Here is a 21,996-nt window from a genome sequence, read left to right as displayed (position 1 = left end):
ACTGTGTGTTTTGATAGTCAAGATTTAGAAAATTTAGAATAGAAACTCCTCTAACAAACAAGGGGGGGATCTGTGATTGGTCATTCACAGCTCTTTCCTCTGTCTATCTGGCTGATGATTGGTCGAATGAAGGTAATGCCGCTCTGTCCCTGCTCACTGAACACAGTCAGTCCAGAGAACCATAGCCACATTAGTGCACATTCACCCAGATAGCAAATTTATTCAATTAAAAAGGTGCAAAGATCTGCCAGATTCATTGCTGTCTAAAAAGGGTCTTAAAAGTCACCAAATCCAAGAAAAAAGTTTGTTAAGTAGGCAACACTGCATGCACATGGCATCTGGGGAAATTCAAAGCTTAACAGGAGAGGGGTTTAGCAAATGGTCAACTGCAGAGCAAAGCTACAGACCGAAGCATAAGCTGGTTATCTAAAACCCTCTGCAAGCAGGCACACAATATACACACTATGAAAACTATTAGGTACAATCAACACAACATCAGGTATCAGATAGCAGATATAAAACAAGAGAATCACAACTTCAAGCAGGGAGGAAAACCAAATTACACAGTAAAAGAAAAAAAAAGTAAAAGCATCATTCCGTAAAAAAAGAAAGAAAAGAAGTTTAACTGGAGTTCTTCTCCATGAGCACCAAAGCGAAGCAGAATCAAAGCTGGATTGGCCAGGTGTGGTCATGCACGGGGGAATAAATACACTGAGCAAAGCCCCAAGGTGGTTACAGGTGGGAGTCGGGGAAGCATGCAGCATTCGTGTTGAAGCATGCAGACCCGTGAGCAGCTCAGTATCGGTCTGCACAGCGAAGAATAAAAGGGAGGGAGAGAGAGGAGTAGAGTTTCTGACCTGTGGCTCCTTACAAGATGCGACGCTCTTCCTCCGGAGAGAATTATAAAATCCTCAAGCTAAGAAAGGGGAGGGGGAGAAGACAGAAAGATCAGACAAGACAAGTTATGTGATGTGGATGAGAGCCTAAGAGAAGGAGGAAGCTCTGGTTAGTTGTCTAGACCATAGTCAGAGAAAATGATGAATCAATGAAAACACACTTCAAAAAAAAAGATGAATCAGTGAAAACACATATTACACAATACACTCACAAGACAAAAAACCCCCCACCCCCACCCCCAACCCCCCCAAAAAAACACCTATTCAACAATACAAACACAAAACAAATACACACACACACACACACACACACAAGTGAGTTCTGGGAAGGACCAAACAATCATATAGACATTGAGATTATATAATGTTTGTCAGGATACTGTGTTGACTTTTATATCGAGGACAAATTAATGGTGAGCAGCCATTAAAAGGAACCTGAAGTCTGTGACTACAATTATATTTCCCCTACAGAGGTCATTGCGGCCTCACACCATTTTCCAGTCTGGGATAAGTAAGCATAAATGTGTGGCCATGTCTGATGGATGGACCAGATGTAAATAAAATGTAAACCAATCTCTCTTCAGCACTGTTGAATCATATAATTCAATGAGGTCAGCCAAAACCAAGCCCAAATTCTGTTACACTTTTGTCAAGCAAGTTTGAATTGTTTTAATACTTTTATTTTAGAAATATTTCATGTTTTTCCCCCCATCACAGACTTGTCATCAACACCACTATGAACCAAGGATAAAGACCTATGCACACCAACATTTAAAACAGTGGCATTTTGTGTTGATCTCAATTTGTGGTGACTTTTGGGAGTCACGATAATAGAGCTTTAACTTATTATTGACTTATCTGCTGATTATTTTCTTAATTAATCCTTTAGCCTGTGAAATGTTAAGAAACAGTTAAAAATAAAATGTACAATTTCTCTGAGACCACAGTGATGTACTACATTAGTCTTCAACAGTCGAAAACCGCAAAGATTCAATCTTCCACAAATTACAAAGAAGTAGCCAGGCTTCACATGTGAGAAGCTCAAACCAGAGAACATTTGTAATTTTTGACTGAAAAATACAGATTAATCAACCCTAACCCTAACCCAATTATCATCAATTAATACTTTCAGATTAATGCCATAACCTGCCATGCAAATGACCCATATTGTTATCCTTGAAAACGAGAGCACTAGCGTGACTAAAAACATGATTACTTATTAAGAGTTTAACACTCCAAAGCTTAACTATTCTGCTCCATCAGGACTCTGTGGCTGTGGTTTGATCACATTTGATAGACTGACAACATAAGCACATAAGCCAATAGATTTTGATTTAAACATTGCTTAATCCACTTTTCAACCCACTGACAAAAGCACAGGCAGAAATATTTAAATTGAAATAACGAAAGCTGTTCAAACGTTTTTGTGTGCATGTGAGACCACATCTCTCACAGAAAGCAGGTAATTGAGAAAATAGGCTTTCAGGTCCTGTAAAATTTTGCACTGCGTCAGCACTGAAGTTGTGCATCGCTAATGACACACAAAAAAATAGAGGACAAAGACTTTGTGGAATAATCTGCATCAAGCCACAACAGAACAGTCAGCTGGATAATTCTTTCGCTTTACTTTTGAGTGCATGAAAACAAGATTGTATATTTCAAAAGGGAGGGAAAGTTGAAATCTTCTTAAGGCCATCGTGACAGATGGTTGGGCCTCCATTCACAACACTTTCCAGTCTGTTCCCTTAGACTGCTTCCCTGAGCTAAATGAAAACTCTTACAACCCAGCTGAATACATTCTCCTTGCACAAGTACACAAGCTTTATTCCCACAGTGCACTACAGTCCAGCTCTGTTTGAGTGGAAAACATGGGCTTACATATTTACTTTGCCTTGACTATAGTTCAGTTTGTGACTCATGGTCAATTTCCACTGGTATTTTTCAATTCCTCATTATGAGTACATCACAAACAACCCTCAATTCATCTTTAAACTAATAAGGAAAAAGATTAGTTATATTGAAAAAGTCCGTAAAGTCCCAATTTTGTCACTGGCAAAGCAACAAATACTGTCCGAGAACAAGGAGACAAACCTTCCAGACAACTGAATTCAGGTCACCCAAATCAACCCAAATATGCAGATTCATTAGCATTTGCTGGGTGGGGTAAGCTACTGTAATACAGCCCCCCTGCTCTCCTGTATAAAAGAATAATCAGATTATGTTAAGCAGAGATGATACACACCAGACTACAGACATGGGCAGTTCACTTACGACTGATCACATTAAGACAAAGAAAGCTTATTTATGTCTCTAACGGTATTCTAGTCTGTCCATTACTTGTTGACCACAGTATCCTGCAATGACTCGATTGCGGTGATTAACATTTATCTATATTAGGATTTCTCTAATGCATTTCTGTCATGAAGTGTAGATTTTTAGCTGATCGTACATGGTAGCAAATGACTTCGGCTCAGTTTCATGGTGACTATCAGTTTCATGATTACCGAAGCCACAGATGAATATTCACATAGATCAAGTTCAGGCTTGCTAGTTGCGGTATAAAGACAAAGCCAGGCGACGCTACAATATGCAATATTCCATTTGCTTTCAGACTTTCCCATTCTTAAGTCGCTCCTTCACTTGTATAAAAAACTAAACAAAACATGTATCCAAGCAAGCACAAATACACGACAAAACGAGTCCCTGCCTCTCGCCCTCCTCTGACAGCATCAATGCAGCACTGGGAGAAGATGACAGTTGCGTAAGATTGATGAGCCGGAGGCCAAAGGCTACATCCCCCTCGACATCCTTAGGAAGCACTTTGATTCGGCTACCCTCGGCTCCCACAAAACCCCATGACAGCTGATACAGAGTTTTTACTATGCACCCACGAATCCTGATGACACCAATGACACCACGCCTTCACATGTCTCAATTCAAAATGTCAGGGGGTGTCAGGCCTGTGTGTGTGAGACCAGCGGTGCCCCCACGCCACGCCCTTGGTGACACAGCGGTCTGGAGAGGGGACGGAGAGGAAGTGGAGATGTCACGGGTCAGAGTTTTCTTAATTGATGAGTGGACTTGAATGAGGACTGGCCAAAGCTGGCCTTTTGAGGACTCTTCAAGCCAGAACACATTTATTAATGGCCCTTCTTCAGAAAGCCAGTATATGGTAAACATACTGACAGGATGGACTATTGAGCTCTCTCCACTGTGACACCTCTGTCTTCACAATATTTCTCCTCCCTTTGTCATCGCCAACACAACGTTGTACAAAAAAGTCTAAGCTGATGTTGTCAGATTTTGGCTCTTATATTCTGAAAGTTCACTCTTGCCTCCGCCATAACAGAGATTTTGTGAGGCTGTACTTCAGCACAGCAGTCCTTAACATGCTCACAATGAAAATACTAATGGCAAAGATTAGTCGATGGAAAGAAAAATGTCTCTGCAACTATCCACTATACCACAAATTCTCTGCTTCCAGCCTCTCAACGATGAGCATTGGCTACTTCTCTTTATCATATAACTTTTCTCTTTAACATGTAACTTTTGGTTTTGGATTGATAAAATAAGAAAATTAAAGACATCACTGTGGACTCTGAAAATTTAGAAAGAAATGTCTAATGATTATTCAATTAATCATGAAAATAATCATCAGAATAATCGATAATGTTGCTGATGTTTACCATGTTCATCATCTCACTTCAGCGTGCTAACATTTCCTAGCACTAAACACAAACTGTAGCTGAATAGGGATTCAGCTTCTAGTGACCATGAATATCTACACAAAATGTCACACCAATCCATCCAATATTGTGAGGCATTTCACTTAAAAACCACAAATGTCATTATGGTGTCTTTAGAGAAAAGTCAGGAGATCTCCAAAATTCATCTGATTCATTGTCTGGGGACCAGACAGAAGCTTCATAACCTCGTGTTAGAGGTTTTGAATCCTCGTTCCCTTGGGACTGACATGGATACACTCACACGTGGGATGTTGACTACAACTGATACACAAAGCACACAGACACACAGTAAACTGACAACAGGTACTCATCTCTACGACTGTGTGGTCTTTCCAGTAACCCCCCCCCAACCCAACCACCCGATCGCACACATTCTCATCTGTGCAACCATCCTTACTGTCCATCTATAAACATCCCGAGCCTTTGACAGGGCTGTCAGTGTGCACCACCACAGGTGGGGGAGGGAAGGAATACGAGAGGGGACAGAGGAAGAGAGAGAAAACAGGCTTTGGTATGAGAGAGGATATTCGAGCGTGCAAATTCATACAGTGGTTGGAAAGAAGGAAGAGCGAGGACAAAAGACAGTGAGGAGAAATGAGTAGGAGGCAGATTCTCCTTATGGAAAACAAGAATGGAACATGATAGTATGGTTTGAAGGCTTGAGGAACAACACATTTTCCCTTTAGCTTGCCTTCTTTTTCCCCAAACACCAAGACACTCGGTTAGAGGTGGACTTGACGACTTAGAGTTTTACACTTAAGGCAAAATACCAGATTTTTCCATTTATTAAAAAGTGACATTTTTATACAACTGCATCCTCTGTATATATATATAGGGCATTGTCTTTCTGTCCTACTTTCATCAATGATGCAACAGAGTAAACCCTGATGAAAATCTTTTTTTTAAAGAGAAAAAAAAGAAAAGAAAAGAAAAGAAAAGAAAAGAAAAGAAAATCCAGATGAAATTCCTGTTCACTCAAATCCTGGATGGAGGGCGCATGGACTCTGTACTTTTGCACACACACACGCACACATGCACGCACGCACACATGCACACAAAGCAGTGTGTGGAAGAGGATTATGCAGGCTTGGATTTCAACAGAAAGAATCCCTGTCTACAACCACTATGGAGCAAATTTGGCTTTTGAAACTTTCCTCATCCCAGAGCATCCTGGTACAAAAGGAGGCTGAACTTAAAATCCTGCAACTGAAACATGTTCATTTTTGAGGGACCCAAGAGCAGATAAGCGGCTCCTGAATCAATAGCAACATCTGCATGGACAACACAAGATTCAAAAGCTCTTTAAAACCAACCAAATGTGAACACTGCGCACTTGGCAGTCACGGTGTAAAATGGCCAAGTATTCCACTTCTTGTTGTGTCCGCATGCCAGCTTGTATCTGGGAATACCAACTGGAATGCACATATCTAAAGGAATGTCGACTGATATCCCGCTTTGTGTAAATGTTTGCTCATGAGTGAGCTAGAGAAAATAAGGGGGCATTTGTGTGTGTGCGCCTCTGTGTGCATGTGAGTGTTTGTGTGTGTTGGTGAGGAAAATAAGTAGCCGTCTTCTTCAGCCATTGTATGAATCTTAAGTAGTCCCATGTGGAGGGAGGCTTTGTTCGCCGTCACTGTCGGGGGGCACGTCCTCCAACTTTTCCCCTTACTTCCTTTTGGCATAACATTTATCATTCTTCTCCCATGAACAATCATCCTACAACATGGACTAGCATCCAGCACACAATAAACTCCAATCCTCCCCCCTTTCGCCCTTTCTGGTTGCTGGGATACCTTTCATCCAATTGGACAGCTTGTCAACAACATCATCACTTACTTAGAAACTCCAAAGTTGCACTTCACTTTGATTTGCTCGAGCAGAGTCTTAATGGAAAAAAAAAAATATTGCTGCATCTTGTTTTCAGAATAACTTTCCAAGAACATATTTTTTCTTATTTGCCTTTTATATTGCATCCAAAACACTTAAAAAAACTTCCGAGCCTGAATGTCTGGCTCTGCAAAAAATTGCAATCCATCCTTAAGGGAACGGCTAAGTGGTACAACCTTCTAATTTGCCAGAGAAATTCCCCTTTGGGAAAATATAGCATTATCCAGATTGACTAACCAGCTAGATGCACAATATGTTATAGTGACATTATAGTGTCCTGGCCAGAAGAGCTACCCTGAGGCCCATTTCATAGAAAGACTGAATAACTCACCAGACCCCCTCTCCCCTCTCTCTCCCCTCTCTCTTTCTCATTCTCTAAGGGGGTGAACAGGTGCATAAGTAATAAATGGAGAGATGCTGGGGGTGGACTAAGTGCATACAAACACTGACCCAATGTAACCTCATTTATCAGCTTCACTCTTTGCATATTTATTGTCTGCTTCTCCACTGAATCCTGCAGAAGCATTCATTATCACTACAATTTATCTGTAGCACCAAAGTATTCTGAAAACAACCTGTTTCTTTAGTTTTGTTATAGACTAAAACTTTTTTTTTTTTAAACTGCCCCTTTCATTTTCTGTAACTCAAGCACATAATAGGCCTGACCTTGTTTGGCCCTCACCATGTTTGCGCCTATCCCTTTCAGCTGACTGGCCTGCACCACTTATTCCGCTTATTATGAACGCTGACAGCAGATTATTTTGCTTACTGCGCCCAAATTCTCCATCGTCTATATAGATCAAATCCAACAAATACCGGACTGAAAGACAAAGGCAAAGTTGACAAAAGAAACAAAAAAAGAGAGAAAAAGAGACAGGGAGTGTAGAGAACTGATCCAAAATGAAAAGGGAGGGGACAAGATGAAGGAATCACAAGAAGAAGAAAAAAAAGAAAAAAGAAAAAGGAGGAGAATACAGAGAAGGAGCAAAAGAAGAAGAGGTAATACAGCAAAGGCTCAAACCCCCTTAAATGACGGTGTTTTGTCAGAGGAATAAAGACGAAATAACCGCAGCAGCAACATACCAGCACAGTGAACGAGAATGCAAATCAGCCCTGATGCAAATGTCATACGTCTTCTGGGGCAAAACAGACTGTCTTTATACCAACCCCCAACCACAACACACTTCTGTCTGTGCTATCAAAACTCCCCGATTCTCTGCCAGCTCTGTGCTGAACCACACTCACACACACACACACACCAACATTTCCAGACAATCTTGAACCGAGCAAGAGAAATGTAACCACAAGGGCGCTGCATCATCATCTTATTTCATACTAAACAGAAAAGGACAGAGTACAGTGGGCGCTTTACACAAAACACACCCTTGAGAAAGATAAATCACTTACTTGTCTGTCATGGCGTCGGCTAGCGAATATTGGTTCATTAAAACTTCTTTTCACTTTTCTTCACACAGTTAGAAATGGTTGAGATTGAGGGCCGGGGCCAATGTCCCAATGCCAGTCTGCAAAAGATAGAAAAGCAATGCAGGTTAGTTTGTAAAGAAATAGAGTATTCACAACTACAGGAGATTAAACATCTTGTATTAAAACCTTATGCAGGGTTTACCTATCTAATTCAAAGGCCTTTGTATTACTGGCCTCCACCCTTGTTGAAAACTGTTGAAAACTGATATTGCTGGAACGAAAAAGACAACATTTCAACAAGGCAGTGGTTGCAAGTATTTTTTCCATTTTTTGACTAGATAAAAACCGAAGACGAATATGAAATATGCTGTGAATACTTTCTATAACATCACTGACAGACTAATGTTAGCAGAGCAGCGATCAGCAGTAATAACCCAGACTGGTTTACCAACACACACTGCAGCACATACACTACTTAAACCAACTCTGAGGTGAAGAAAATAACTAGATGCTGTCTCTGTTTCACCTCAAAATCCCTGCCCCCACTCAGCGTCTTGAGCGATTGTTCTCCTCAGATCTAACGGTGGAGCAGAGCGGGTGTTCTCCACTGATGAAGATGTAACATTAATAACACAGCGGAGCACTTGGCATACTCCTCATTTTGTTATTTTCATAGAGGCTGGGAGACTGTAAGATGTGACGTCATCACATCTCTAGCATTGGGTGTGAAAGGTTTTTCAAAATATCCAAAACAGATAGAGAAGTTGCTGTTTGTAATAACTGTCAGTCATGTGAGGAGAAGCCACAATGCCTTCTTTCAACACTACAAATTGTATTGCCTATCTTAAGAAGCGTCATCTCCATCATTAAGAGAAATTTGTGAAGAGCAAAGAGAAACAGGCGACAACAACACAAAAAAACAACAAAAAACTGCCAGCAGCCTCTTCGCCAGTCCTTGAGTCCTTTGAGGCCAAAACGTTGTACAATGCACCTACTTTCACATGATCCCTGTGGACAGAGATTACACTTGTTTACTTTGCAACTTGTGAAACTGATAAAATTTGCCCTGGTTGTGGGTAATGTCAGGGACAGCATCACCCGAGCCTGAATTTTACAGTTTTGTTTGAAAGAAAATGTAACATAAAACATAACCTCATTTGAAGTTCTTTTCTATTTTTGCACAGTGAATGTGAACAATTTGAAAAGCACTGTTTTTTATGCCTGCATCTGCCAGTGTGCCATCATGATAACAGTAGGTATGTTCATTTCCCTATAGGAGAGACCTGATGAAAATATGTGCATGCAAAATTGATTCTGAATCAGCACACAAGTATCATAATAGTATTGAATCGGATGACAAGCATATCGTCTGAAGCCCTCAAAATACATCATTTGTGAGAAACTTTATTTTTCATCTTTTTATTCAATCTTGGTATATAATTTTAATTCTCATTAGACCACTCTTTGGTCTGTTAATAGATTTTTCACTTAAGCACACGGCACTTGCCACATCACACACAGTGCCCAGCCTTTGCCACTCTTAAAAAACCCAGTTATGGAAAATTACTTAAAATTTATAGTAACTTATTTACAGATTTAACAATGTTACACCCATTTATACGCCACCTTTGTGATGTGTTTGCAACAGTGATTGCAAAGTTCAAAGTCCTTTTTTTTCATGATTTTGTTCTTTGTGTATGTAGGTCAAGCAGCCAGATGATTCAGTGTTCAAATACGTTATAAAACAAAAAGGTCTGAGCAAATCACTTCCATTGTGATGGCTAATGCGTGCCAGTAAAAGACATTAAGGACAACAAAACAAAAAAATTCAGTGCAACGGGCCGTTGTCCAGGCTGGGACTGCGTCTAACTTTGCAGCCATGCTTCACTTACTCACAATTAGCCTAGCAAGGCCTGGTGTCCTTAACTTTCCGGGGGATACTGTTACCATAGTTACCAAGGCAGCCAACCAGCCAGCTTGCTAGCATAAATAGAGTGCACCAAGAAATCCTCCGGGTAGCGAGCTGACAGTATGAATCAAATCAGAGATGAGGAGTGCATTGTGTGACAAAGCAGCAATGATGACAATTTGGAACAATGCTGCTGGTCATCATACAAAAAGAAAAAAATCAAAGCATGCACAAATCCCAAATTATCACTAATAACAAACCCATAAAAAATTTAAATCAATCTTTAAAAAACACACTTCTGCTGGTGATGTATTATTTGGGAATGTGAATAAATCAGCAGATGTTTCCTGCCAGCATTTTGATTTTGAAATTTTAATGAGGTGATGAGATCAGGCACATCCTGTCTCCTCCTGTGTGATGATGAGCAATATCCAAAACGTGGCATTAGCTCTTAAGCTTAGCTGCCTTTAAAATATTACGATAGCAGCACTTTAGATTCATAGATTATTTGCTGATATGTGTCAACACACTAACACAGATTTTGACCTGCCAGTGTGAGATTTAGGTTCCATAAGCAGATAAAGGTTAAGATACCAATTTATTCCACTGTCAGGGATCCATAATAGACCTGAAGCAGGAAATAGGAGTGTTCGAATCATATGGTTCACCACACTCACTCAAAAACATGTTGATTTCAGTTGATAATCCAATGCAGATGAACCAAAGAGGATGGTTTTATAGCTGTTAGCTGACAGGGCTATGACTGCAGGGAGTGAAGGTACTTGGGGGGGGGGGGGGGGTCTCGACCCCACCCAGTGCTATCAGCCCCAAACCCAGACAGACAGCCACCAGACTTGGAGCCAGCCAGCGGCAGTCTGTCTGTGTGGAGTGTAATGGCTCAACGGGCTGATGTGACTCCTGCTTTTCTTTTTCCATTTCACACATCGAGACCTCCCTTTTTCCTGATGCTCCAGTGCATTTGTTTTTACCTGTCAGTCTGTCACTTTCATTTTCCTGCCTAATAGCAGCTCATTAAACTTTTGTCTGTGCGTTTGTCTTGTGTGCAGTTACAGACATAAGCTGTATACACTCAAGTAATTTCCAGTAATCAATTTACCTTCATTTCCTCTAGTCTCATCATACCGTGTTTATGGGAAAAGGTTTTTTTAAGGTCGCCTTCCGAGAAGGCTGTATGGACAACTACTACATTTAAACCAATGCCTACCAAATCAGTCAATTCAATTAAGTAAATTTTCGGATGATATTACTAAACTGCTGAAAGATGCAAAAGTGTGTGCTATTGCACCATGTGGAAATCCACCCCAGTATAAAAGCTTCTTATGACAATTGTCCCACGCTCACTGTGGTGATGATACATGTCGTGTTTTCCTGCTAACTAAGCAAAGAGTTCCTTACCAAAAACCCAAAATTAAACTCGTCTCTTCCTTCTATAAACAATGATACAGTGCACGGATCCTTGCTCAATACTCAGCACCAGTGAAGGATAAAGCGCATACTGCAATAGGTTTGCAGCTGACAGTGAAGAAAGATCAAGTGAACGGTTTCATAGTGGAGATGGGGACCTGCCTTTGGGGCTAGAAAAACAGTGCTCTTTGAAGTAAAGCGATAGCACTTGAAAAGACATATTTGCTAGCTTTGATGTATTTGAGCCCAGCACTCACAAACAATTACACCAATAGCTTTCTCTGAATGTTTCAATGCCCACTTTAGATGAACAACTTGTGGCGTGGTCAAGGAAAATCTGAAATGCCATTGCTGGGAGGTTAATGCCACTCCTTACACTCTCAAAGCAGATTTATGACCTGACAACAACCAGCCAAGGATAAACAACTCCTTCTACACACCTTACTACAAACAAAACAACACACATGGGTGAAAATAAAAGAGACGCTGCCTCTTGCTTTTAAACATTATCAGTCTAAAATCATACAGCCAGCAACAACAGTTTATCCAAGTCAACGGTGTGGTGTATCCTCAAATAAGTCACACTGGACCCTGGTCCACATGCATCATAAGGACCTTCCACCCACCAAAACACTGAATTATTTACCTCCCACTTGAGATTTAGGTAAAAATAGCATGCACCACACAAGACACTCTCTCCACTGCACAGAATAAGCTTAAAAAACATGTGATTTCTAAGGCAATTGTTGACAATGTGAGACGAGTGCTGACACAAGATGTTTGCGCCGTGAATCTTACCATAATTTGAGTGGGAGGATCCTGCAGGTTGAGAGAGAAGAATGCTGTAGACAGAAAGAGAGAGACAGAGAGAGGCTCTTCCAACCCGGCACAGTCACACTGATATTAGCGGAAATGGTTTGGATGACAGATGACAGAAAAAATAAATAAAATAGAATATGATCATCTCGCATGTCTAGTCTGTCACCTCCTCCCTACTGCCTGGTCATGCCTCTTCTCTCTCACACTCCCTCCTTCGGTCTCCTCAGCCTCTGCCTCTATCCCTCACGGTAAACACTTTTTTAAAAAAAGGAAAAAAAAGAAGCAAAACAGCACAAGAGGCTGCAAAGGGTGGAGAGACAGTGCTTGCATTAAAGGCTTGTTTCACTTTAATGCATGTCAGTGGCAGACTGTCTCCGTCTGAGTGTCTAACAAAACGGCTAGGATTGCCTTTCCTCACTGTCACAGTAGTCAACCACTGCTCGCCGGTGAAGAGCGACAGCGCATTGGATCGCGCCTCTGGAAAGCGTCAATGCACACAATTGCTGAAGGGGGGGAGGGGGAATTTGGGGTGGCGGGTGAGGGGGGAGGGGGCTGAGGTTAGGGTAGTGTGTATGTGTGTGTGTCTGTGGGAGTGTGTCTATTGTTGTGGGGACGTTTTTTTTTCTCCCTTCTCTCTTTTAAGGAGTGAATGGGGACTGCAGGTCCAGCTGCTGCCCTCTCTCAGCAGTGTATTTAGTCCTGGTGATGTGGACTGCACACACACACACACACACACACACACACAAGCACACGTTAATTGTAAAGACAGTTTGCATCCTCGGGCACTGTATCACTGATGTTGGGATTTGAAGGCTAGTTCTCACTATGCAAAACACTAAACAAATCAACAACACGCTGATTAAAATCTGCTGATTGCAATTTAAGTTTCTGTCATGCAAGGTGTTTCTCTAGGCAAAACATCACCTGTAAACAAATGCTGCCAATGCCACTTGATTAAAGAAGAAAGTTGGACAAAGACAGATAGCACCTTCTCCTCTCAGCTGTGTCAGACAGTGATATCTACCACAGCAACAGAATGTACTGTATGTAGGCTAGCTCCCCGCTCCATTCCCTTCCAGCTCCCTGCTCTCAGCAATACAACGCTGGGAACCTATTCAAAACATCAAGTAGGCTGTCAATAGCACTGCAGCGATGCATCAGTAGCTTCCTGCACTCACTGCGGTCAGTCATGGCTATGGATGCAGCATCTTCTTCAGAATCTTCACTGATTTCCTGTAGAGTTTTCATCAATATGATTACTGTTGGTATATTCAAACAAATAAGTAACTGCCATGCTGTGCTCAACAATAAGTCCTTTTGGTCTCTGGAAAGAAGTAATGCAACTGAGCCTTGCAGGGTGTGGACTGCTCCTCACCTTTATTGTTACCTAACCTGCAATACATTCAGTGTTTATCTTTGCATCAGCTGATTTGAAAACACCATTCAATCATGAGACAATTTTGCTGAGACATTTCTGGAATGCAGTAATGCATTATGCATGGCCGGCAACACGGAAACGCGCGCAGAAAAGTGCCTACACATGCCGCTGTTTGCTTCTGATATGCAGCCAGATGCTACTCTCTTTGCCAATAGGAAATTATTCCAGCCTGAGGGTGTTGGGGTACTAGGGTGTGGCAGTGGAGGTTTGTTTGTGTGTGTGTGTGTGTGTGTGTGTGTGTGTGTGTGTATGTGTATGTGTATGTGTGTGTGTGTGTGTGTGTATGTATATGTGTGTGTGTGTGTGTGTGTGTGTGTGTGTGTGTGTGTGTGTGTGTGTGTGTGTGTGTGTGTGTGTGTGTGTGTGTGTGTGTGTGTGTCTTTGTTTCAAAAGGAGGTGGGGGTTGCCCCAGATTTCTGTTTCACAGAGCCAGCACAGCACACCTCAACATCAGAGCACCATAGATTTGGCCCCTGACCTCTATCATTTAACTCCTGCAGCACCAGAACAATGAGGTTTCTGCAAGTCATACATCAAACTCTCCCACCTTGTTTCTAGTACCAGGGCATCTATTTGACTTGTACAAAAAGGTCAACCCTGTGTGCATGGTTCCTCTTTCCCTAAGCAGTGCTTATGATTCTAAATTAAAGTAAGAGAATCTCATTTGCTGACTTGACTACGGGTGAATCTTGATAATTAGATTGCTAATGAGCAGGAGGGAACAATGAGGGCCGTGTGTGTCTGTGTCACAGACATAGCACCTTTTACAGTAACCTCCACAGCAGGAGGTGAAGTGCTGCTGCCCAGACACTCTCAGACCATTTGCAGGTATTATTCAACCAGAGGGGCTGCCTGACGACCAAACTCAGCAGAGGGGAAGAGTGTAGTAGCAATGTGAAGAAAGCCTCTGACGGCTCATGAATGGTGACCCACAAACCCATTAGAGTTCATTCAATTACCTGACAGACACCCTCTGTAGGCATGTGAAGAAGAGTGACGTCTCTTAAAACTGGTTGTCCCTTGAGGTGGTCGAATAATTACATTTGAGTCTAAGGAGTAACGCAAAAACACAGTATGTGTGCTTTATGTGCGTTCCTATAAGTAACACTGGATTCGCTCCAGTAAGAACCAATTTCAACGCTCCAGCTTTTTTTTTTTTTTTTACAAGAGAGAAATTTGACAAACAGCCAAGGTTCAGTCTGAACCCAAAACAAGGCATCCAAGTAAATAACCCCTGACATCCAAAACAAGTGCCATTTCTGCACAGAGTTCAGGTTTAAAACAAAGCTCTCTTTCAGCCATGTAGTTCCCACTTCCCACCCATTTTAAATTGATTACTGATGGGGGAAAAAAAGGACTCTAAAGATGGGTTTGCGTGCGTAAGTGTGGTTATCATTAACAAGCAAGGGTGTTCAGTGTAATTTAATTTAGCACATGTGAATCCTGTGCTTCCACTGAGTGTGTAAAAAGATAAGATAGATCAGTTTTGTCCACTAACAGAATTCAAACAAATGAAATACAGACGCACACATGTTAAAAATAGACTGATTAGCTTTAAAATGGGCAGTCCCAGGAAAGATGAAATGGTGTCTCTACATTTTTCAAACAAACAAATCCAATGTGCAGAACCAAATCAACACTGAACTGATCTTACTTATAAGTCTTGCGTGTGTATCCGAAGTCTGATATATCTTATTCCTCTGTGCTATATCGTCCAAAACCTTTTAAAATCCTGTCAATGAGCCACACTTCTACACTTGAAGACATGTTTCTTTGCCATGAAGAGTTGGGGCAGTTTGTTTAGAAATGGCTCCAAAGACTAATAACTGTGATCATGTTTTCAGTCTCTGGAGAGTAGTTCTATGTACAGGAAACATCTCTGAGCATGAGCAGGAACACAGGACTTTGTACATTTTATAATGTAAATTGGTTGTGATATGTAGCACAACAAGCTAGCGAAGCTCTGTAAATCCAGTGCAGCAGTGTGGCTCATTAACGTGTCTTTAATAGTTTTTGGACAACAACAGAACAGAAGAATAAGATACATCAGGCTTTGGATGGACACAAATTACTTTTTAAGTAGGATCAGTTCATTGCTGGTTTGGCTAAACACAAGAAAAATATTGAAAGCCATATCCTTTAAAAAGGTATCAGAACAGAATGGATTCAAATCTGCAAAACAAATCGTTTCACACAACATAATATATCTACAAGATTTGACTTTCACTCCAATGACAACTTGAAATCTTGTAAACCTTACAACACAAACACAACCCCTAACCTGAGGTGAAAGTCAGTGTGACAGACAAAAATGCCTCAACCGCTCAGAGGCACGCAGCCACTGGTTTAATGATTTGTCTGCTGCTGGTGAATGATCACACAGCAATATCCTGTTCTGGCTAGTTCTTCGGGTCCCCCTGAGGGTCTGGCTGACATGATTCTGGCTTGCCCGGGTGCCACTGTAGCGCCAGCCAACCAACAACATATTGACAAGATCTGAGCGGCTGCCCCATGCCTGATATGACCCAGCCAAGGACCTGTGGAATCAAACTCGATGAGGCAGAAGAATTACTTATTGAGGCCGCGAGAGACGGGATGTCATGGCCCCTGCATTTGTCGAAACGCTGAGAGGAGGGAGAGGCGGGGTGGTTAATGTCACTAACGAAGCAGTGGAAAACAGATTTAGAAAGCACAACAGCTGTATTTAGGGAGCAACTAAATAGCTGGCATGTTTCAAAATTCCACAGTGCTTATGCAATGTAAACCTAGTCTGTATATAATGTGGAGGGGGAATGTTATACTTTATAAGTTTATAAGTCAAATGCATCCATTCATTCATTCTCTATGAGCCTGAAATATTAACGAGCATGTAGAAGAGACAAATACTGTTGTCCCCTTTTATTATGAATAGGGCTGCAACTAATGCTCATTTTAATTATTGATTAATTTGATATTATTTCTCATTTAACAGCATTAACTTTTGTCTGTAAAATGTAACAAAACAGTGAATAATACAACTAACAATTTCAAGGTGATGTCTTCAAATTGCTAGACTTGTGTCTTACCAGAAGTTCAAAATTCAAAAAGGTATTCAAGGAAAAACATAGCCTAAATTACTTTTTAAAGCAAAACTGTCAAAAATTCACAAATTTCTCATCTTCAAATGTCAACAATTGGTCTTCTGTGACATTAAACTCAATATCTAAATAAAGAAGTGACTTTGGGCTCAGCAAAATTGCAATGGCAACTCTGCACACGAAAGTAATGGCAGCATTAAATTGATTATCAACATTGTCCCTAATTCACTTTCTGCTGATCTCCTAATTGATTGATTAATTGTCTCATCTCTAATCAGCAGTAATACACAAGATAAGAGAACTTGATCCTGTGATGGCATGTACTTCACTGCAGGGGTAAAGAAGGTCAAGCGGAGTAACAGGGTGATGATGGTGTAGTTTGAATTATACTGCATCGAGCCAAGAAAGTCATGGAGACGCAGGACTGTGGTTAGCCAGGCCAGAGGGCAAATGGTGAGACAGAAAGCAGCTCCATAACTTCTTATTACTCCCTCCGGTCCACACAACTCCAACTAAGACTAGACATGCATGCAGGTGAAAGGTTTATGACCATCTCCTGATGAGCCCCAGCTGCACTGCCCTCCTGTCTTGGCACAAGATGCCTTCAAAGCTGAAGAAAAACAAGTTCATAAACAAACATATTGAGAGAGCGAGGCTGCAAGTCAACTGTGTGAAATCACACCAGTGCATGCTGCAGGTATTTATTTCTCTTGATGGTCCAGTCAGTCCACGTATAAACTGTGGTAACGTGGATATGTGCTTCAGTGCTGTCAATAAAAGAGCTTTTGTTGTTGCAATGAAAGAGCACCCTTGATTTATGCATGCCAAGGTTACAAACCTCTCAGTGACCTCTGGGTGCCAAAATGGCATTTAGAAAGTGCAAGGGGAGTTTAATCTTTAAAAAGACTTGCGTGACCACTGCTGTTGGATACGTAATATTATATTCAGGAGTTATTTTGCGCTTCAAGGACAGTGACAAGCGGGCTGCGTGAACAACAGTCGTCGGCCAACTGCAGCACTCGGTAACATCTCATTTTTTCGTCAATTTTGCCCTGAAACGTAGCGGGAAAGTTGCTTAAAAGATTTAAGCGCCGTCAAAAAGCCGGGCTGCTCAAAACAGAGAAAACTACAACGATGTATTTCTTCTACTTTTGTGACTCAGCGGGGGTTTTCTGCTACGGTGCAACAAGTGCAGCTGAGCCTGAAGTCCGAGACAGCACGCATGAGTACGAGCAGCGGGGCTGATATTACTCCGCAATTTGAAACAGAAAAGTTACCCCGGCGTCGCTTTCATCGGCTAATTAGCCCAAATTAAACTATGCACTGAGGCGAAAGCGGCTGGTACTCACCGTGGGGAAGTTTTCCTCTTTGTCCCGGTATATGCAGGGATGAGTTTCGGTGCAACCGCAGCGTCACAAAGTTTGGTCTGTCCCTCTCTCTCTCTCTTTCTCGCTCTCTCTCTCTCTCGCTCTCTCCCTCTCAGTGCAGCATGGCGGCGGGGGCCAGAGCCTGCATTCAAACCTCTCCCGGCTGTGATATCAACAGACAAGGGGGAGGGCACACAGGGTGGAGGTGGTGGTGAGCGACCCAAGGTATCCCCTCACAAAGTCCACAGATAGCTTCAACTTGGACTTTTTCTTTTCTTTTCAACACCCATTGTAGCCCTTTTTTTGGAAATTCAACTCATAAGCAACTTAACTTAAGCAGAGTACTTAATTGCAATTTTGTGGTTAGACTACTTTGCTTGAGTAAACAATTGTGGGCTATTTGACAGCTTAAATTACTTTGCAGATTTAGACTGAATATACGCTACATATAATATTCAACAAACAGATGATGTATTATAGATTAAGTCAGTGTTTCTCAAACTTTTTCAAGTACTTGACATGAAAAAGTTTGAGATGCTCTAATTTGTTTCAATTTAGGGCTAAATTGAAACAAATTAGAGCACAGACTTCCATTGTGGTCTAATTTGATAAGATTTTTGCTTTTAGCTATTTTATTACAGAAAGTGTATGAAACCCATGGCCAAAATAGTCATTGAGTTACTTATTGATGGAGTTATAGTGAAAATAAATAATTCACCTTTTTCTCTGGCGACTCCATCAAGAACCACTGGATAAAGGTAACCAACAAACTAGTTAAATTAGTTTACACTTGAATTCATCAACATTTAAAATCTAGTCATTCTGAAATGGACCATTCTACACAATGAGAACTTTTGGTACTTTATGTTTTGAATCATGTTAATACTTGTTTCCAGATGAATGATTTTTACTTGTATCAGAGTATTTTTTTTTTTACTTAACTAAAAGATCTTCCAACACTGATTAGAGCAAGTAGTAAGTTACCAGCCTGAATTTATAAGTGTTGCAAGAGTGAATGAGGAATTTCTAATAAAAATACTGTTTTCATGATTTAAAGTTATCGTAGACTTTAATTTATTGATACACGTAATGTAAAAATAGCCATTTCCAATAGGCAACCTAGTGGTGGAAAGTAACTGAATCCATTTACTCAAGTATTGTACAATATGACTGAGGACATGACCCCAGTGTCCTCTATGGTAGTTAGCCACAGGCCTGATGAAGAATCAGTATAGACCCTGCATGGGGGACTCTGTAGGTGGGGCCAGTGGGCCAATGGGTCACCTTTCGGGGGTCAAAGGTTATACAACATTTTCCTAAAGTAGAAGTGAGTCACAAACATAGTGAAGGAAAGACAGTCTGACCCTTGTCTCATTGTGCAGGGCAGAGGAGGAGGGAGTGGGACTTTCCATGGCACTGCAAGCCGAATACAATACCATCTTTGAGTAGAAGACAGATTGCGGCTGGTGGAAGATAGAACAGCGTGGCAGTCTACCTCTGTGGCTGCTTTGTGGGTTCATTGAATAACAAATGTGCAGAAAACTACCTGCCCAGTTGTGCTGGTGAGGTGCACTTATCTGTAAAAACTCCCCCATGCCATGCGTCTATAATTGCCTTTCACTTCAGCAAAGAAGAATTATAGGCTGTATACTTAAATACGCCAATTTGTCTCCCAGGCATCATCAGCTGTACTACAAATTGTTTATTCTCATATCAGCCCCCAGTGATTTGAGGGCTTAGGTTTGAAGGCTGGCTGCAGTTAAAAGGGGACAGTAAGTGCTGCCTGAAATTAATACGAAAAGCAGCTGGGTTTATCTTCACTCGCTCTGTGACATGTGTAGCTAAGAGAAAACAGGTGACCCAGGAATGTGTGCTGAAACCCAAACGTAATGCTTGAGCTCAAATGATTTGTTGCTGCTCAGGCTGATTTGCATTTTTAAAGATAGCTTATATTTTATTCACTATTTTGATTTGTATGTCATAAATTTCTCTGTTCTTGTAGTCTTTCTGTGTTTCTGTTTTCTCTTTTCTCCTTCCTCCGTCATGGACAGTGTCGATGGTTGATTTAAATTTGCTCGTGTATAAATGCCATTTCAATATTAAAAAAAGAGATAGTCACAGTGTCACACAGGCACCACACAGTTAAAGCTATTTGACTGTTGATCTAGATATAAACAGATTAAAGTACAAAATTTAAATGGAACAGGAACAGGAAGCCAGAAACACTCACATGCACACACAATGGCTGAGAAAGTAACACAGTAAGGTGCATTTCCAGTGTAAGTATATGATCTTCATGCCTGAGCTCTTCAGACACACCATTTGGATATATTTAGAGTCCCTAGCTGGTGTATCCATGCTACAAGGCAGACCACAATTATTCACCACGCTGGAAGGGTCAGCACTGGTCTCAGATCAGTCAAGAGGAGACTACTTGTGTGGCAACTGGTACGAGACAGGATTGACACCACTAGAGTCACAGGTCAGGGCCAACAGTCCACTCAAATTATAGGATATACTGTACCCTGTAAACTTTAGAGGGAAAAGTCACTATTTGGTGGAGCTGTTAAAACTCATAGTAATCTGAAATGTGACCCTGATTGCACACTGCTTTTTATAAGATGCCCAAAGTCCAAAAAACAGTTGGATGGTTTGGTTTAATACTTTTATACTGGTTTAATGTTTAACAATGTATTATAGTAAAAGCTTGTTATATAATTTATTGTGTCAATTCTTCTGAGAAGAAACTATAGCTGTCAAATAAATGGAGTAGAAAGTACAATATTTCCATCTGAAATGTAGTGGAGTGGAAGTATAAAGAAGCATCAAATGGAGATACTAAAGAAAGTTTATCAGAAGTGCAATTGTTGAGTAAATGTTACTTATGATAAACATACAGAGTTTGCTGTGCCTTGTGTTTATGTTGTAGCCTGTAGCTGGGCCTCAATCCCACATTCCTTGGTTGCAATGCATTGAAATGCATGATATATTTTTATGTACTTCAAGTTAATTATTATCAGAGATATTCCTCTAAACTCATAATGACCAGGTCTGTTATTTAATGTATTCCACTGACTGTAGGAAATAATGAATAATGTAGCAAAACATTACACCTTGACTTGCACTAGTGTGGCAAAGCAGCACCATCTAGTGGTAAGAATAATGAACATTTCATCTTTATATTGTGCTTTTTAGGCTACTGCACGCTCACAAATCCTGTAATTGGCCCTTGGTGCCACCTTTTTGAAGCCACTTTACTCTCAGCGCTTCAGTAACTTAAACTAGCCCATTCAAAACTATGGAAGTAATATATTTCTGTGATATCTAACCTATGACACTGAACATTGGTAGTATTGTTAACGGAAGTCCCGCCTCTCATCTCTGACTAATCAGTTTACAGCACCCCCTGGTGCCTGGATAAGGCTTAATTGTGTGCATCATGCATGTTTGCAGACTCGCTGTGGGTCCACTGTGATGTAATTGACCCCGAGTGCCACCAGCGTGGTTTTAAAATAGCCAAACTGACTTGCACCATAAAGTCAACATGATGACTTCTATTGCAGTACAGCTGTGTTATAGCACTACAGCTGTATTGATTTTGACTTTATGCCAAAGTGAAGCTGTATTTTGTTACCTAATCAAATCAAATAATATGGATATTTACTCGGGGATAAAGAACTGAAGCCTATAATAATTAAAGTGTAAGACTACATGCTCTTGAAAAGGGGTTTGATTACTACAGTGATTTTGCTTTAAAATTCAAATGTGTGTGTGTTATCTTAAAAATAACACTATGCAGCTAATCCATCTGAGCAAAGTTCATTGAGTTCAAAATTCATTGTATACTTTTAAACATATTTTATCACCTTTCAAGAATGCCCATATATGTTTTAAATTGTTGTGTGAAACCACAACATGACCACAGTTCCCAAAGTCAACATAAGTATTAGATAAGATAAGATTTTATTGCCCTGGGGGGTGGGGTTGCACACAGCTACTACATCATC

General features: G+C 40.9%; 1 protein-coding gene across 2 annotated transcripts in view; it reads right to left on the bottom strand.

The window, feature by feature from the left end:
* Positions 1-18,076, bottom strand: part of sema4d (sema domain, immunoglobulin domain (Ig), transmembrane domain (TM) and short cytoplasmic domain, (semaphorin) 4D) — a 41,101-nt gene extending 23,025 nt beyond the window's left edge. For both annotated transcript variants that reach the window (XR_008323475.1, XM_053339900.1), the window contains exons 1-3: positions 17,972-18,076; positions 7,937-8,052; positions 858-916 (exon numbers count right to left, since the gene is read on the bottom strand). The gene's annotated coding sequence lies outside the window, so the exon portion shown is untranslated. The remainder of the gene's footprint in view (positions 1-857; positions 917-7,936; positions 8,053-17,971) is intronic.
* Positions 18,077-21,996: the final 3,920 nt, after the last annotated feature.

Source organism: Scomber japonicus, chromosome 19, assembly GCF_027409825.1.
Source record: "Scomber japonicus isolate fScoJap1 chromosome 19, fScoJap1.pri, whole genome shotgun sequence".
Classification (NCBI taxonomy): domain Eukaryota; kingdom Metazoa; phylum Chordata; class Actinopteri; order Scombriformes; family Scombridae; genus Scomber; species Scomber japonicus.
Note: the sequence above shows the minus strand (reverse complement) of the source record. Positions and strands in the feature narration are given on the sequence as shown.